The 19,482-nt window shown below is 43.9% G+C and overlaps 1 long non-coding RNA gene across 1 annotated transcript in view; it reads left to right on the plus strand.

The window, feature by feature from the left end:
• Positions 1–12,388, plus strand: part of LOC127000462 (uncharacterized) — a 155,092-nt gene extending 142,704 nt beyond the window's left edge. The window contains exon 3 of the long non-coding RNA XR_007754056.1: positions 12,349–12,388. This is a non-coding gene — a long non-coding RNA (uncharacterized LOC127000462). The remainder of the gene's footprint in view (positions 1–12,348) is intronic.
• Positions 12,389–19,482: the final 7,094 nt, after the last annotated feature.

A 19,482-nucleotide genomic window follows, 5' to 3' on the forward strand; every position in this document is an offset into this window, starting at 1 on the left:
GTCTCCACCTCACCTCTCTGTTAATTGCTCTCACCACTCACCTTTCATTAGTTACCTGGCTGCTGCACCTGCGATTTATCGAAGATTTGCCTTTGACACGTTGCTTTTCACTTTCATTTTTTTCCCCCGGCTCTTGAAATTTCTGTTGTTTCACTTCCATCCGCACTCTTTCCCGTCTCAGCTTTTCCCCCACTCATTCCAATTACTTCATTCTCGCCGAGCAAATATTGTTTTTTTTCCTCGCTTGTTTTCTTTGTTTTTTTTTATCTGGGGGTCTTTCATCCTTCATTTCCTGCGCCCCTTTAATCATTACAATCACGCTTCCTTGTTTAATTTGTTTTCTCTTTTGTGCAAACTTGATTCTTCTCTTTTTAGTCTACCGCTTTTTTTTCTCTTTTCCACTCCTGCTTGTCTCTGTCTCCTTTTTGTCTTTACTTACTTCTTCTCATTCTCTTTTTCCCCTTCTCCATCTCTCTTTCTCCTATCTACGCACCTCGATTCTCTCCTCTTTTCCCTTACTCTATCAGCATCACTTCCTTTCAGTCTCCCTCACTTCTGTCTCCCTTCCCTCCTTCTATTTCCACCCTTCTATCTGTCTGTCACCCTTTCCCCCTTTTTCCCACGTTCCAATCTACCTCACTCTCCTCCTCACACTCTCACGCGCCTATCTACTGCTCTTGCTCCTCCTCCTCCCCCTCCTCTCCCTAACCCCTTTGCCTCTCTCTCCCTCGCTGCACGGCCCCTCTCGCTCCCTCTCACGGCACCCATAAAAATCACAATGTCATCAACTTAACCCTTGCAGTATCGGGAGGTAACGACTCCTCGAAAGTGACCCCACCAAACTGGAGAAAAATGACGTTTTAGATTACTATGGCTCCCCCTCCCCCGCCCCCCTTCTCTCCTTCCCCCTCCTCCTCCTCCTCCTCCTCGCTCACTCCTGTCTGTAGCGTGTGTCCCTTGTGTGTGTGTGTGTGTGTGTGTGTGTGTGTGTGTGTGTGTGTGTGTGTGTGTGTGTAAATAAAAAAAATCTTCATTAACCTTTTTGCTTGTTTATCGTGTTTGTGATTTAGTGCCAGAGAAAAAGAGAATGAGAGAGAGAGAGAGAGAGAGAGAGAGAGAGAGAGAGAGAAATTGGAAAACAGAATCAGAATCTCATAATTACCTATTAATACCTTGTTAATTACCTGTCTTTACCTATCCATCCGGGGGCCAATTTTTCCTACCTTGATCCTTCTGTCCAAGTGAGGTGAGGTGAGTCTATTCCCTGGTGGATCGAACCTTTTGCACTCTGGTCTGACACTCTGGTTTGGCACTCTGGTTTGGCACTCTGGTTTGACACTCTGGTTTGGCACTCATGGCACTCTGGTTTGACACTCTAGCATGGCACTCTGGTTTGGCACTCTGGCTTGGCACTTTTTTTTATATTCCCTGCCTTATTGATCGAACCTCTAGCACTCTTTTCTCTTGGCAATGTTTGGCACCCTGATTTGGCAATCTAATTTGGCACTCTGATTTGGCACTCTGGTCTCTTGGCACTCTGATTTGGCACTCTGGTTTTGCACTCTGGTTTGGCACTGGTTTGGCACTCTGGTTTGGCACTCTGGTCTGGCACTCTGGTCTGGCACTCTTGTTTGGCACTCTGGCTTGGCACTCAGGTTTGCCACTTTAGTGTGGCACTTTGGCTTTTCACTCTGGTTTGGCACTCTAGTATGGCACTCTGGTTTGGCACTCTGATTTGGCACTCTGGTCTCTCGGCACTCTGATTTCGCATTCTGGTTTTGCACTCTGGTTTGGTACTCTGATTTGGCACTCTGGTCTCTTGGCACTCTGATTTGGCACTCTGGTCTCTCGGCACTCTGATTTGGCACTCTGGCTTGGCACTCTGGTTTTGCACTATAATTTGGCACTCTGGTTTCGCACCCTGGTTTGGCACTCTGGTTTCACACTCTCGTTTAGCACTCTGGATTGTTACTCTGATCTGGCACTCTGGTTTAGCACTCAGGTTCGGCGTTCTGGTTTTGCACTCTGGCTTGGCACTCTGGTTTGGCACTCTGGTTTGGCACTCTTCCCCGACACTCTGTTCTCTTTGCCTTCCCCTGTGAGTGGCAGCCTCTCCGTGCCGCCAATCAGGTTCTGCCTCGGTTGGGTTTTCAGCAAATTTAAACGTGAAATTGTGTTTTGCTTTCGCCTCTTGTTACCTGTGCCTGATTAGCGTTGGGTTACCTGGCGGAGAGGGAGAGAGGGAGTGATTCGTGGTGTGTGATTGAGTGTTTGTTTATGTGTTTTGTGTGTGTGTGTGTGTGTGTGTGTGTGTGTGTGTGTGTGTGTGTGTGTGTGTGTGTGTGTGTGTGTGTGTGTGTGTGTGTGTGTGTGTGTGTTGATGTGGCTGGATTATCGTCATTTCTGGTTTTGTGTATTTCCGGTTTCTCAGTGTTTCATTTTCAGTGTTTTTGTCGTTGTTGTTGTTGGCGGGGGTAGTGTGTGTGTGTGTGTGTGTGTGTGTGTGTGTGTGTGTGTGTGTGTGTGTGTGTGTGTGTGTGTGTGTTTTTCTATTGACTTCATCGCTAAAAATCTCACAGCAAATGTTTTCCTTATTTCAGGTGCCAGGTTTTGTTTTTATATACGAGTCGCTAGTTTTCAGAATATGTCGCTTTTTCATTTGTTTTATTAATCAATCTATTTCACGTTTTTGTTTGACCGAGTTGCTATTTTCAGTTTTAACTTCGCGATCGTTGTATAAATCGTGAATCAACATTTTTTTCAATGGATATTTGATAGTTTTTTGGTAGAAGGGATTAATAGAGCAGGATTTGGATGAAGCTCTTGTCTATAAAATAAGGTTCAGGAACGGGGCAATGGGGATATGTTGAATTATTACATGTTAAGGAAGGCAATAAATAAAACTACTACAAAAGGGGAAGTGGATGAATGCCGCAAATAAAATAAGTGTGCAGTTGATACAAACACGATTCATACATTTATACGGAGGCTAAACAGTCCATAGATAGAGAAGGGAGTTAGGAAATAGCCCGTTCACAAGAGCTGCCATGTGTATGCTGTCTGTCACCATGTAGTCTCCTTATATCCTTCAGTATCCTTGTGTCCTAGTATGAATCGCTCTTTTTTTATGCAAGATTCGATTATTTCTGACAATGGTCGCGGATTTTGTCACGAGCCGCGGGTTTTCAGGGAGTCGCTGTTTTCCACACACCGCCACATACCGTAGGACCTCTTGTAATCTCCTCATATCCTTGCGTATCCTTGTGTTTTTGTATGAATCGGGCTTTTTCAAACAGGTGTTCAGTTTTTTGCAATGGTCGCGGGTTTTATAATCAGCTGCGGTTTTCCAGTAAGTTGCGTTTTTCCAGTGAGTTGCGGTTTTCCAGTGAGTTGCGGTTTTCCAGTGAGTTGCGGTTTTTCAGTGAGTTGCGGTTTTCCAGTGAGTTGCGGTTTTCCAGTGAGTTGCGGTTTTCCAGTGAGTTGCGGTTTTCCAGTGAGTTGCGGTTTTCCAGTGAGTTGCATTTTTCCAGTGATTTGTGGTTTTCCAGTGAGTTGCAGTTTTCCAGTGAGTTGCGGTTTTCCAGTGAGCTGCGGTTTTTCAGTGAGTTGCGGTTTTCCAGTGAGTTGCGGTTTTCCAGTGAGTTACGGTTTTCCAGTGAGCTGCATTTTTCCAGTGATTTGCGGTTTTCCAGTGAGTTGCGGTTTTGCAGTGAGTTGTGGTTTTCCAGTGAGTTGCGGTTTTCCAATGAGTTGCGGTTTTCCAGTGAGTTGCGGTTTTCCAGTGAGTTGCTGTTTTCCAGTGAGTTGCGGTTTTCCAGTGAGTTGCGGTTTTCCAGTGAGTTGCAGTTTTCCAGTGATTTGCGGTTTTCCAGTGAGTTGCAGTTTTCCAGTGAGTTGCGGTTTTCCAGTGAGTTGCGGTTTTCCAGTGAGCTGTGGTTTTCCAATGAGTTGCGGTTTTCCAGTGAGTTGCGGTTTTCCAGTGAGTTGCGGTTTTCCAGTGAGTTGCGGTTTTCCAGTGAGTTGCGGTTTTCCAGTGAGTTGCGGTTTTCCAGTGAGTTGCGGTTTTCCAGTGAGTTGCGGTTTTCCAGTGAGTTGCGGTTTTCCAGTGAGCTGCGGTTTTCCAGTGAGTTGCGGTTTTCCAGTGAGCTGCGGTTTTCCAGTGAGTTGCGGTCTTCCAGACTCCGCCACCCAGCCACGTGTCGGGCGGCGGTCGGGGTGGCTCTGGTCAACACTTTTTCTGCACTACGGGAAAAAAAACTTCAGCGCTGGCGACCGTGTCCTGTAGCAGCGCCGGCTTGTTCTTCGTCATTTTTGCTTCACCCCGCCTCTGCCCCCTTTTCCTCCCCCTCCTGTCGACCCCGCCCCGCTTTGCCCCGTCCCGCCCCGCCCCGCTCCGGCCAGCTCGGTGTAAACAAGACGCCCCTTCAGAATCCCTCTATAATGGCTTTTTGTCGCCATCAAAGTGTGGCGTCCGATAGTTCCTCGTCCTCTTCTATCCCTTGCCTCCTCCTCCTCCTTCTCCTCCTCCTCCTCCTTCTCCTCCTCCTCCTCCTTTCTAGGTCCCCTGTGTTCACCTCATTCTCATTCTCCTTTCTCATCCTTCTTTTTTTTTTTGTTTCTCCTCATTCTGTCCTTTTCATCCCCTACTTACTTCCTCCTCCTCATTTTTTCTCTTCCTCCTCCTCTTCCTTTTCCTCCTCCTCTTCCCTTTTCCTCCAGCTTCTCCTATTTAATCATTTCTCTTTCCTTCTTTCCTTTACCATTTTTTTCCTCTCTTACTTTTGTTGTCCTTTCTCTCAATTTCTTCCCTCTTATCTCCCTGTCTCTTTTGAGCTCCTTATCTCCCTTGCTCTTTGCCTCCCTCTTGTGATCGCTTCTTCATTTTTTTTTTCCTTCGTCTTATCTCTCTTCTTATTTCTCCTGATTATCTTATGACTTTTATCTCCATGTTTTTCTTCCTTTATTAGTTCTCTTTTATCGAACCCCTTTCGTATCATTGACTAGTATTCATAATTCGGTTTTGTTCTTGTTGATATCTGATACATGTCTTAATTATTTCTTAATAATTCTAAAGAAGAAACCAAATTATTGCAGAAAAATCTAATTAAATGTGTTGTTGTTTTTCTTAGTATCGTTTATTTATAATGTACACTTTTGGCAACACTGTCGTCATGGATGATTCGAACACACACACACACACACACACACACACACACACACACACACACACATGCACACACACAAACACAAACAAACAAACAAATACACAAACTCTCTCTCTCTCTCTCTCTCTCTCTCTCTCTCTCTCTCTCTCTCTCTCTCTCTCTCTCTCTCTCTCTCTCTCTCTCTCTCTCTCTCTCTCTCTCTCTCTCTCTCTCTCTCTCTCTCTCTCTCTCTCTCTCTCTCTCTCTCTCTCTCTCTCTCTCTCTCTCTCTCTCTCTATCTCTCTCTCTCTCTCTCTCTCTCTCTCTCTCTCTCTCTCTCTCTCTCTCTCTCTCTCTCTCTCTCTCTCTCTCTCTCTCTCTCTCTCTCTCTCTCTCTCTCTCTCTCTCTCTCTCTCTCGTTTTTTCCCTCTTCCTCCCTTACCAACATTCTTTCCTTCTCACAACTTCATTTCCTCCTTTCCCTCTCCTCTTTCCACCTCCTCTCCTTCCTCATCACTCCATCCCTCTTTCTCATCACCAATGCTTTCCTCTCTTTCCTCTCCATCAACCAACTCCCTTCCACCTTCCACCTCTGCCCTTCCTCCGCCTCCACCATGACCTCAATGCTCGCTTCTGCCCTTCCTCTCCTCACTCTACAAGCCGCCTCTTTTCCTTCCTCTTCCTCTCCTACATTACCACACAACTTCCATCTCTTTCTCCCTTCCCCTCCCAGTCCACAACCATTCCCTTTCCTCTCCCCCATTACCATTACCACTCACCCTTCTCCTCCTCCTCCTCCTCCTCTCTCAGGTAGAAATGCCAGTTGGATTGACAAGCCTAATTAGGATGCACCTGATTACGCCGACTGTAATCGAAATCAAATTAAGTGTCAGTTCCCGTAATGCCACTTCCGCGTTTTATCTTAGACGGAAATAAATGATGGGATGAAGCGAAATTAATAATATGTAGTTACCATGTTACATATATAATGGCGAACAGCGTCAGGCCGTGTTATATTCATTCCTCCCGTCGCTCGCCAATTGAAAAGTTTGGTAGGTAACGGCTGTCTGTCTGTCTGTGTCTGTCTGTCTATCTATTTCTCTGTGTGTGTCTGCGTTTGTGTATGTGCGTGCTTATGTGAAGAAAGGTATGTGTGTATATGTATGTTTCTTTTTTCTTTTCTTATACCGTACAGTTTTCAAGCATAATTTATACAAGTGCCCCTTTGAAAACTCTGTCTGTCTGTCTGATTCTGTGAGTGTGTCTGCGTTTGCGTGTGTGTGCGTGCGTGTGTGAAGTATGATGTGTTTATATTTTTTTTTTGTACCTTATTTTTACATTACAGTTTTCAAGCACAAGTTACAGTAGACATTTGAAGAGAAAACCAGATCTTTGCTAACCTACTTTCTCCTCCACCTTCTCCTCCTCCACCTCCCTCTCCTTCTCCTCCTCCTCCTTCTCCTCCTCCACGTCCTCCTGAGTGTAAGTTTGAGACAGTTGTAAAAAGAGACGTTCCACCTTTTGACTAATGACGCATCTCCTCGTAATAGCCATGATGAACGCTTCGTAAAATGCGTGAGATGAGTTGATCTCCTCTTAATTGAATACCTAGAACCATATATCTGTATTTTTTAAAAGCTTTTCTTGACCCCTTCATTTATCTTCCTTCTCTACCTCCTGACTGTTTTTTCTCTTATTTTTCTCTATTACTTTTTTCCTTCCGTTGATGATTATATGTTTTAACTCTTCACTCCTTTTTCTCTCCCTTTTCCCTACTTTTCCTAATCCTATTTATTTTTTTTCCCTATCTTCTTCCTTCCCACTTATCCACCAATCACAGCGTCCATAAAAAACATCACCATATCATTATCATCACCATCATCACCACACTTACCATCATTACCACCAGCACCACCACCACTAATACCACTACCTCTACCACTACCTCCATACCATCATCACCACACACTCACCACCACCACCAGCAGGCCACAGTGACCACCGCCAGACCGACATTTCCTCCTTAACTTAGCGATATAAAAGGAAACTTGTAGAACCGCAAATCCCCTGGAGAAGAAACGTAAGTGAAGCTGTGTTTATTTACCATTAGCCCCCAGCAGGACGCCCACACCCAGCCCACTCTCCCCCTGTATCCCCTAACTCCCCTCTCCCCTCCCTCTTCTCTCCTCGGTCTTCCTTCTCCCCTCCCTCACTTTGCCTTCCCGTTCTCCTCTCTTCCTCTTTCTCTTCGCTCCTTCTCCTCTTCTTCTTTTAGCAATGCCCTTCTTCTTATTCCTCTTCCATCCCCCTTCGCCTTCACGTTCTCCTTTCTTCCTCTTTCCCTTCGCTCTTTTTTCTCCTCTTCTTCTTTTAGCAATGCCCTTCTTCCTGTTTCTCTTCCATCTCCCTTTGCCTTCCCGTTCTCCTTTCTTCCTCTTCCTCTTCGCTCTTTCTCCTCTTCTTTTAGCAATGCCCTTCTTCCTATTCCTCTTTCACCTTCTCCTCCATCTCCCTTTACCTTCCCGTTCTCCTTTCTTCCTCTTCCTCTTCGCTCTTTCTCCTCTTCTTTTAGCAATGCCCTTCTTCCTATTTCTCTTTCACCTTCTCTTCCTTCCCGTTCTTCTCTCTTCCATTTTATCCTTGTGTTATTTCCCTCATCTATCCTCTCCCTCCTTTTCCTCTTACTTAGCTCTCTTCTAATTCCTCTTTCATCTGCTCTTCCATCTCCCGTCGCCTTCCTGTTCTCCTCTCCTCTTCTCGTGATATTTCTCTCTCCTCCTCTTCGCTCCTTTTTTATAGCACTGCCCTTCTTCCTTCCCCCTCCTCCACCTCCTCTTCCACCTCGTTTCTTAGGCTGATCGTCCTCTTTCTTCCTCTTCCTATCCTCTTCCTATCTACATATGATTTCACTGTCTTCTGCTCCCTTTCTTTTTGCTTCCTTCCACTCTTCCCCCCCTCTTTCCTTGCCTTCTCCACCCCCTCTTCCCTCCTCCTCGTCCCTCCCTAGCCCCTCCACTCCCCCCCACCCCCCTGTTTCCCTCCTCATTCCTTTACCTCCCTTCCCCTATCCACTCCCTACTTCCTTCTCCGCCTCCCCATTCCCTCTCCTCCTACTACCACCCTCCTCACACCATCCCTACCTTTCCTACCACCTCTTCACCCCTCCTTACCCCACTCCCGGCCTTCTTACCCCCCCCTCACCCCCCCTACCCCCTGTTAACAAGCCGGCGGACCAAGAAGGCTTTTACTCATATTACTGCAGCCGAGTGAGCTAAACCCATTATCACCACCTGCCTGACACCGGTGAGGTCTGGAGCGCGTCTTCACCTGGGGGAGGGAGCCTAAGGGTGGGGGGAAGGTGAAAGGTCGCGGGGGAAAGGAGGGGAGGGGGTGAAAAGGGGGATAGGAGAAACGAAGAAAAAAAAGAGGAAGAGACGTTTAATAGGTATAAGGAAAGAGTGAAAGGAGGGGAGGAATTGAAAAGGGGGATAGAAGAAACGAAGGAAAAAAAGAGGAAGAGACGTTTAAATGGTATAAGGAAAGAGGGAGAAGGGACAATAAGGCTTAAAATAAAGGGAAAGGCGTAAGGGGAAAGCAGGGAGTGAAGTGGAAAAGGGGAGACAGGGAAGACGAAGGCAACAAAGAGTAGTTTAAATGGTATAAAGAAAGGGAGATAAGGTTAAAAAAAAGGCTAAGAGTGAGGGGAAAGTCGTGAAGAGAAAGGAGGGAAGATGGGAAAAACGAAGGAAAATAAGTGTTTGAAGGACTTAAGTAACGGAGGAATGGTTTAAGGAAAGGGAGAAAAGAGAAGAGGAAGATGAAAGGTTGTGAGGGGAAGGGAAAGGAGAGGGTGAAAGGGGGAAATGGGAGAAACAAAGGATGCAGAAGCGTTTGAATGGTTTAACGAAAGAGGAATGAGACGAACAAACGAAAAAAAGGACATTGAGGAGGGAGAATAAGGAGATAATGAGGATAAGAGAATAGGGGCTTGGAGTGGAAGGGGAAAACGAAGCAGAGGTAAGGGAAGGAAAAGAAAGGAAGACGTTTGGAATAACAAAAGAAAAAAGGACATTAGGGAAGAAGGAAAATAAGGGGATAACGAAGGTAAGAGAAGAGGCGCTGGGAGTGGAAGGGAAGAACGAAGTAGAGGTAGAGGAAGGAAAAGAAAGGAAGAAGTTGGGAATAACAAAAGAAAAAAGGACATTAGGGAAGAAGGAAAATAAGGAGATAACGAAGGTAAGAGAAGAGGCGCTGGGAGTGGAAGGGAAGAACGAAGTAGAGGTAGAGGAAGGAAAAGAAAGGAAGACGTTGGGAATAGTAAAAGAAAAAAGGACATTAGGGAAGAAGGAAGAAGGATAACGAAGGTAAGAGAAGAGGCGCTGGGAGTGGAAGGGAAGAACGAAGTAGAGGTAGAGGAAGGAAAAGAAAGGAAGACGTTGGGAATAGTAAAAGAAAAAAGGACATTAGGAAGGAAGAAGAATTAGGCGATAACGAGGGTAAGAGGGGAAAACGAAGCAGAGGTATAAGGGAAGGAAAAGAAGGGAAGACGTTGGAAATAACAGAAGGAAGTGGAAACGGACATAGAAGGGAAAAAAGAACCAAGTTGAAAATTACAAAGAAGAGAAAACTGAGGCGTTGAAACTGGCAAAGAGAACACTCATTTCCCTCCCTCCCTCCTCTCGTCTTCTCTCTCCTCTTCCTCTCCTCTCCTCCTTCCCTTCTCCTCTTCCTTTCTCGCTCACTCTAAATGATTTTCCATTCCCCTCTTCTTTTCTCACTCCTCTCTCGCCCCCTCCTCGTTTTCCTTCTCCCTTTTCATCCTCCTCAATCCATTTCCCTTCCCTTCCCACACTCGCCCCTTCAGCCTTTTCCTCCTCCAGCTTTCTCTCCCTCTCTACTCACTTCTCCTCCCTTTTCTCTCCTCTCCCATCGCTACCCAACCCCTTTCCCTTTTCTTCCCTTACTCGCCCCTTCTGCAACCACCTCTTCTTCTCCCTCTCTCTCTCCCCCTCCTCTTCTACCCCCTCCTTCACCCCTCACCCCCTTGCCCCTTTCAGCTCCCCTCTTCTATCTTTCCAACCCCCTTTCTCTCATTTTATACCGCCCCTCTACCCCTCCCTCCGCCCCTCACCCTTTAGCTAACCTGAGAAACACCTGTTGTTGGCGCGCGCTGCAATAAAAAGCTCCTGATGGATATGCCCGTCAGTTCATGTGATGCAAAAGAACAATTGCTCAATGGGCCGCAGCGGCTCTCAAAATAATTAGAAGCCAATTAACTCTATCGAAAAAATGAGCTCCAGTTCATATTTTTTCCTCTTCGTTATTTTTTTTTTCGGTTTCTTTTGTTGAATGTAATGAGTGCTTAGAGAGAGAGAGAGAGAGAGAGAGAGAGCATGGGGGGTGGGGGTGGGGGATAAAAAAGTTACATTCACTCAGAAACACACACACACACACACACACACACACACACACACACACACATACACAATGCCCTCCCCCCACACACACATACAGCCTCCTCCCCTCCCTCCCCACACACAACCTCCCCCAACACACACACACACACACACACACACACACACATACACACATTCAATTTATACAGTCTTATACTATTTTTCCTGGCGTGTCCACAGTAAACTCCTCATTAGATGTTATAAAAGTGGCTCTCGCTGGCCCAAAATATCCACCCCCGGACGCATAATGAACGATGGAGCCGCCAAACGACCCACCGCCGCCTTATACGAAGTTGTCAATTAAGATAAAATTTTATTACACGGTGAGAAACAAGAAGAAGGTGGACGAGCAAGTATGTGAAGGACGGTGGGGGAGGAGAGAGAGAGAGAGAGAGAGAGAGAGAGAGAGAGGTGGGGATAAACACATACAGAAAGACAGACAGACAGACAAATGGACAGAGAAACAGAAAAACGTACGGATAAAGCAAGGAAACACACACACACACACACACACACACACACACACACACACACACACACACACACACACACAAACACGGATGGACGAACAGACGGGCATAAACACACACAAACAGACAGACAGACAGGCAGAAAGGCAGATGAAAAGAAATATACAATAATCCAAGCGAACAAACGAACAAAGAAAAACATAAGCAAACAGAAAAATCAGATAGAGAGACAACTAGACAGACAAGCAAACAGAGAGATAAACAAGCAGATATGAACACTGAGGCAGCCACACAAACAAAGAGAAAACAATCAGACAAACACAGACAGACAGACAGACAGGCAGACAGACAGGCACGTTAAGTAGGCTACTGGATTCTCTTTCACCCACAAAAACGTCAACTGGATAGAATCTGTTTAACTTCAAGAGAATGTCTCACGCACCTTTTTATAGACACACTCTGGCAGCGATTGTGTTGAAAGGTGACTTGCGGAACACCTTGCGGGAAACTAATGACGGCCGCAAAAAAAATAGAATCAACACCATCCCTTATAATATCAAAACCCTCTGCATAAAAACGTTAAGTGGGATCGAATGCTTTTATGGGATGCATTTAACTGAAGATACGATACTCATATTACAACGCGAAGGAAAAACATTAATAGACGATACTGATGTAAATTAGGTATCAAATTCCAATGCGCAAAAAGATAAGTATAATGGAAAGCTTTTATTTGACGCGCTGAGCCTCGGGAAGAAGGTCGCTTACAGTTACTACTCATGGAAAGAGGTTTTGAATTTATAGAGATAGAAAGTGAATAAGTTAATAATGTAAGAAGCAAAAAGGTATGATAGACGCCACATATATAAGCTAATGGGACACGAAGTAGAAAGTTATGATCGAGTCTACATATATATAAGTTCTTAGTGTAGGAAACAGAAAGAAAATTATGATAAGACTCCACATGTTTAAATTATGGTATACGGAACAGAAGTAAACTTGGAAACTCCACATGTGCAAGTTTATAGTATACGTAGCGGATAGTTTTGCTAGTTAATCATGTTAAGTTAAAGAAGTTATGGAGCACGAGTGAAGAGTAAAATAAAACAACGTTGACAGCTACTAATGAACATATAAATTTAATCAAGGTGACGCAGGTGAACTTTCTACCTGTTAAGAGATAGAACTGAGATGACATACTTAGCAAGGAAAAATATTAACATAAACACTGAAGATAGAAATTAGAGTATTGTTTTAATTAAGGTAAATACGTTTCAGGTGAACGTCCCACATGTTGGTCTCCGGCGACGGTGCTCAGGTGAGTGACGAAGATTTGTGGCAATTAAATACGGAGAGCACAAGTGTTTTTTTTTTTTTTTTTTTTTTTTACCTGCACACATACCTTGTTTGGCTACTCGGTTTTTTTATACTCGGGAAAATGCTTTGTTAATTATTATTATTATTATCATCAGTAGTAGTAGTAGTAGTAGTAGTAGTGGTAATAGTAGTAGTAGTAGTAGTAGTAGTAGTGGTAGTGGTAATGGTGGTAGTAGTAGTAGTAGTAGTAGTAGTAGTAGTAGTAGTAGTAGTAGTAGTAGTAGTAGTAGTAGTAGTAGTAGTATCATTATTGTTATCATCATTATCATCATTATTATCATTATTCTCCCTATTATCGCATTTGCATTATAAGGGTGTCTCGGGGCTGGCTCACCTTATTAAATTTCGCGGCGCTAATTAACATGACTCGAGAAACATGGCCGCGCGTCCACCTCATCTATTGACGAAAATGCTGAACACACCTGTACGGCGGCCATAAATCACAGCACAGGTGAGAGTGGCCGGCGCGCGGAGGAAGGATCTATTATGCATTTGGGTTTTAGTCTCCCTTCCTTCATCATCCTTTCTCCCTTCATCTTCGTCTCCCTTCCACTTCATTAGCTTCAGTTAGTCTCCCTTTTCATCAATCTTCCTTCCTGTCTTTTATTTTTGTCTTTCTTTCCCTTCTATTATCTTTAGTCTCCTCTTCCCTTCATCATCCTTTCTCCCTTCATCTTAGTCTCCCTTTCGCCTCATTATCTTCAGTTAGTCTCCCTTCCCTTTATCATCCTTTCTCCCTTCATCTTAGTCTCCCTTTCGCCTCATTATCTTCAGTTAGTCTCCCTTCCCTTTATCATCCTTTCTTTCTTTCATCTTAGTCTCCCTTTCGCCTCATTATCTTCAGGTAGTCTCCCTTACTCTTATCGTCCTGTCTTTATTTTATCTTAGTCTCCCTTTCGCCTCATTATCTTCAGTTAGTCTCCCTTACTCTTATCGTCCTGTCTTTATTTTATCTTAGTCTCCCTTTCGCCTCATTATCTTCAGTTAGTCTCCCTTCCCTTTATCATCCTTTCTCCCTTCATCTTAGTCTCCCTTTCACTTCTTTATCTTCAGTTAGTCTCCCTTCCCTTTATCATCCTTTCTCCCATCATCTTAGTCTCCCTTTCATCTCATTTTCTTCAGTTAGTCTCCCTTCCCTTTATCATCCTTTCTTTATTTCATCTTAGTCTCTCTTCATCTACTTTACTCTCCTTTTTCCTTCATCACCCTCACCTCATTAGTCTCCCTTTCCCTTAATCATCCTTCCCTTATCTTCCTTAATCTCCCTTTCCCTTCATCATCGTTCCTTGATCTTACTTAATCTCCCTTTCCCTTCACCATCATTTTTACTCTCCCTTTCCTTTCATCATCGTTAGTTAATCTCACTTTCCCATCACCATCATTCCTTCATCTTCCTTAATCTCACTTTACTTTCACCATCATTCCTTCATCTTCCTTAGTCTCCCTTTCCCTTTCATCCATCCTTTATGAGCACGCAATGTTCGGTCGCCGCAGTTTTCGCCGCGTCGCGTTCAAACATGCGTGCTCATTGTTATTGATACGTATCGCTGGTTTTATTAAAGGTTTTGCGGTCGTGTTAACTCGAGAGGGGAAAATTCGAAGGGTGTTAATATCCAGTCACCCTGTTTTCTTTGTGTATAGGGGTGGTGGTGGTGGTGGGTGGTGGTGATATATGTGGGTGTAAGATTATAATGAACGAGAAAATGCTAGTTGCTGAATGACGGACGGAGATAAAAGTACTGTTGAAAATTGACGCAGAGAATAAGAATACTGAGTCATTATTCCGCGCCATTGTGTCAGAGTAGGGGAGGCAACAACACACACACACACACACACACACACACTGCACAAGAGAGTGTTCGTGTAAATATTGTCCAACACGGGATCAGAATCTTGTCCTTGAAGAGAGAGAGAGAGAGAGAGAGAGAGAGAGAGAATTTATGCTGACAAGGAAGGACACTTGAGAAGCCAAAAAAAAAAAGTTATTCTTATACAATTATCAACTACAACACATAATTATTTTTTTCTTCTTTTCACTCTTGATAAGAAAATAAATGTCTACCGATAAAAACTAGATTTGAGGTGCAAAGAAAACGGCAAGACAGCTAAAAAGATGTAAAAAGGACGAAACTTTAAAATTGAAAGTCCATTGTTCCTCCTCCTCCTCCTCGCCTCCTCCATTGTCTTCCATGTATAGCAAAGCGTCCGAGGAGAAGCATGTCAATCGTATATTTATAGAAGCATCAGAGAGAGACTACCGGATCCCTTATTACGTGGGATTCGATTGTCTTCTAAAGCGATTCGAACATCCTTTTAGACTCGTCTCTTTGCATGATCTGTTTAAGCAGGTGTTTGTGGTGAGTCGGTGAGCGGTTTTATTTTTTTGTTCTTGTTTTGTTTTTGTTTTCTATCCTGTTTCGGGAAGAGATGAGGCAATTTCTTGACTAGATAGAGATATGTATTATGTAAGTACTGCCAGCTGCTTTTTCTTCACCTGATTTTCTTTCTCTATTCTCTCTCTCTCTCTCTCTCTCTCTCTCTCTCTCTCTCTCTCTCTCTCTCTCTCTCTCTCTCTCTCTCTCACACACACACACATTCATATTATTAACGCATTACTATATATTTTCTCGCACATCCTCTCCAGCGGCCAATGTCTTCCCAAATAACAGCCTCTCGATATTTCCCACTCCAGACGCGCCAAGTTGAATTGCTTCCGTATCGCTCTCCCGCCCCTCCTTCCCTTCCCTCCCCGCCCTCCCTTCTTGATAAATATAAGGAAGTTGATGGATGAAAAATAACCCAGTAAATTGCCAATGAGAATTCTAACCGTACAGGCACACCGACCACGAGTAAGCCTTTGAATAAATCGGTAATGCAATTTTCTCGGGTCTTGCTATCGGCCACCAGATCTATAGAACCTATAAATCTACGCCAACACGCCCGTTCATCATCTCCTATGCGACGCTGCGGGCTCCGAGGGGCGAGGGGAGGACGGGCGAGTGGCCGTGAGTGAGGGAGAGGGTGCCGGTGAGGGAAAGAGGACAGGAATTGTATCTCCTTCGCCGGTTTGTCTTAGAATGTATCTCGCGGACCGTAGCGGAGTTTTCTCACATGGTTTTCCTAAATGGCTGTGAGCGTGGAGGTGAATACGTGAAGGAATGTGTGTTATCTCTCTCTCTCGGTGTTTCTCTCTCTCTCTCTCTCTCTCTCTCTCTCTCTCTCTCTCTCTCTCTCTCTCTCTCTCTCTCTCTCTCTCTCTCTCTCTCTCTCTCTCTCTCTCTCTCTCTCTCTCTCTCTCTCTCGACTCGTTTAGTGTTTGGTAATTATTACAACTATTTTTTTCATCATTATTTTATTTAAGGCGAACTAATGATGTCTTCAATTAAGAATCTGATAATTAGAGCTGAGAGAGAGAGAGAGAGAGTTGTAACCCAAACACAAAAATCCAAATACCTCCAAAACGCACATCTAAACACACATACATACATACATAACCACATTAAACGCCTTTAGTCCCCCGTCCTTGCAAGTCCAAGCCAATATCCTTCGCCTCTAAGGATAGCCAAGGACACTGAGGAGGGCCGTTGGGGGACGCGTAGGACACCTGGGGGAAGGAGTGCCTTGGGGGAGGGCCAGACTACCTGTCCCCTGAAGTGGCTCTGCGGCTCTTGGCTCAGCAGTAAAACGTTCGCTTGTGTTCTCTTAATGTAGCGTAATCAGACTAATGCGAGTGATCACAGTTTATATGTCATTATACTGCAGGAGGAGAAGCAGGAGGAGGAGGAGGAGGAGGAGGAGGGGAGAGAGGTGGAGGAGACGGTGGAAGTGATGGTGGCGTAATGGTCAAGTTAATGGGAGCAGGTGTGTGTGTGTGTGTGTGTGTGTGTGTGTGTGTGTGTGTGTGTGTGTGTGTGTGTGTGTAAGAGAATTGGATATCACCACTATTTATATTGCCTCCTTTTTTTTGCTGCAAGATTCGCCCAGTTTTCCCCAGTGACTCAGCGTGACTCTCCTGTTGACTCTCCTCTGTTGGGTAGACGCTTGTTGTCTCTCAAAACGCCTGTAATGTTGTGTTCCCTCGGCGTCTTCTCCCTTCGCCGCCCCTCCTGTTTGGGTTTCAGTCAGTTTGGAGTAGCTTATGTTTTTCTTTTTTTTTTCTTTGGTGTGCGTGTGTGTTGTGTGCGTCGATCTGCCTGCTGGTGTTGCGTGTGAAGGGGAGGGGGGGCTGTGTGTTTGTCTGTGTGTGTGTGTGTGTGTTTTCTGTTCAGACATGCAGATGGATGAACACACACACACACACACACACACACACACACACACACACACACACACACACACACACACACACACACTTTCCTTTCCACTTTCACCCACGCATGAAAAAGCACAGACACCTTCAGCACCACCACCTTCATCACCACCATCACTACCATCACCACCACCCCATAAATAATGATACTAAAAATAAAAATAAAATAAAAGTCCTTGGAGGCTATAGGGAGAAAATTACCTGAAGGATGAGTTACGATAAAAGTGAAGGCGAAAGTCTTAATTAACCTCGTTAGTATTTTTACCAACTACTTTTTTCCTCTCCTTCTTGACGAGACTTTCCTTGCCGAGTTTTTTTTTCATACGGTTTCTTTTTTTTCGTATTTTTTTCCTTACCTCTTTTTCTACTCATGGTTGTCTATCTTTTTTTAATGAGTGGCCCATAACGCTGGTTGAGGCTTTTCTTGAAGGGGGTGAGGTGGTCGGCCCCAGCTCCTTAGTGGCGCGGTTGGAGTTTATTTATAGTGGCGCCTTGATATACCTTGCTTGGCTCAGGCCTCCCCCGCTCGGCGCTCCTCTTAACCCTCCTGACTGGGTTTCGCTGAAGTCAGGGTTGGTGGATGATCATAAGGACAGCATGTGGGTTGTTTTCGTCACCTCGGTAATGGATGAAAATTGTCAGGTGGTAGCGAGAGGCGGGATTCGAACGTGGGTCTCGGGATCACCACGTTCGTATGCATACCATTCGACCACCTATACTTTTTTTTTACAGCTAAGGTGTAAAAAAAAAAGCCCGCTAATCGCTGTTCCCACAAAGACTGAAGCAATAAGTGGCCAAAAGAGAGGTCAATTTCGGGAGGAGAGGTGCTATAATTATTATCTATTTTATTGCATATCTTTTTGCATTGATGTATTTTTTTGTCTATCCCTTTCAACATTTATGACATTTTTTTTTGTGTGTGTGTGTGTTGATTTCTTACCCTTTTGATTATTTATTTCATTTTTTTTCTATTATTTAAGTCTCTTCTCCGTCTTCTTTAACTTCCCTGCTTTATTTCATCACTTTTTCCTTCATGTATTTCTTATATTTGTTTCTTTTGTTTTTCTTTATGCTTCATCACGGGTTTTTTTTCTTCGTGTTTCGTTCGTGTTCTCAGTTATTTCCTTGTTCCATATTCACATTCAGATCATTTTTTTCCTATTCCTCAGTTATTTCCTAGTTTCATATTCACATTCAGATCATTTTTTTCCTATTCCTCAGTTATTTCCTTGTTCCATATTCACATTCAGATCATTTTTTTCCTATTCCTCAGTTATTTCCTTGTTTCATATTCACATTCAGATCATTTTTTTCCTTGTTTTATATTCACATTCAGAGACTTTTTTCCTATTTATCAGTTATTTCCTTGTTTTATTTTCACATTTAACTATTTTTTCCTATTCCTCATTTTTTCCTTGTTTTATATTTACATTCAGATAATTTTTTTCCTTGTTTTATATTCACATTCAGAGCCTTTTTTCCTATTTCTCAGTTATTTCCTTGTTTTATATTCACATTCAGATCTTTTTTTTCCTATTCCTCATTTTTTCCTTCTTTTAGATTGACATTCAGAACTTTTTTTCCTATTCCTCAGTTATTTCCTTCTTTTAGATTCACATTCAGATCTTTTTTTTCCTATTCCTAACTTCGTTCAATCTTCGCGTTCATCTACCTTCCCACTTAAGTTTTTCAGTTCTTTCCTTGTTTTATATTCACATTCAGATCTTTTTTTTCTATTCCTACCTTCGTTCAGTCTTCACGTTCATCCGTCTACTTTCCCTCTTAAGTTTTTCAGTTCTTTCCTTGTTTCATATTCACATTCAGATCTTTTTTTCCTATTCCTCATTTTTTCCTTGTTATATATTTACATTCATGTCTTTTTTTCCTATTTCTACCTTCGTTTTAGTCTTGGCGTCCATCCATCTACTCTCCCAGTTAAGTTTTCACCATTTTTTCTCCTCCGTACATTTTCCATTTATTCGCCTTTCTAGTTTCCCCACTTGGCCACTCGCTCCCTCAGACTCAAATTAGGCTCCCTTTCCCCTCCCCTTCCACCTTTAATATTCAATAAGTCCTTTAAGTAATCCTTCCATTTCCTGCATACATCACCTGGCTTTGGCTACGGGCTGCCTCGCTTCCCCTCCCTTCGCCCTTACGGCTTAATAATCCCCACTCCGATAAATCCTTGGCCGTGCATGAAACACTTTATCGAGTTTTTCGTGCGTCTTTAGTCTTCCCTTGTGCATCGCGGCGACTCCGAGGCTCCATCTGACGGGGAGACGGGAAGACAGACAGACAGATAGACAGACAGGGAGACAGATAGACAGGAAAACATGGATAAACAGACAGACACAATCGAGCAAGCAAACAGACAGAGACCAATAGACAGACAGGGAGACAGATAGACAGGAAAACATGGTTAAACAGACAGTCACAATCGAGCAAGGAAACAGACAAAGATCAATAGACAGACAGGGATACATAGACAGACAGACAGACAGGCATACTAGAACAGGCAGAGAGATGGATAGATAAGGAGACAGATAGACAAACAGGCAGACAGACAATCAAACAGGCAAACAGACAGAAAAACACACACACACACACACACACACACACACACACACACACACACATCGAGAGAGTGATGTCCGTATAAGCTTAACATTAACTATTAGCCATTGGAACGCAGCTGCTCTCTCTCCCTTTCACATTCGTTAAAAGTA

This window comes from Eriocheir sinensis, chromosome 18 (assembly GCF_024679095.1).
Source record: "Eriocheir sinensis breed Jianghai 21 chromosome 18, ASM2467909v1, whole genome shotgun sequence".
Taxonomy (NCBI): Eukaryota; Metazoa; Arthropoda; class Malacostraca; order Decapoda; family Varunidae; genus Eriocheir; species Eriocheir sinensis.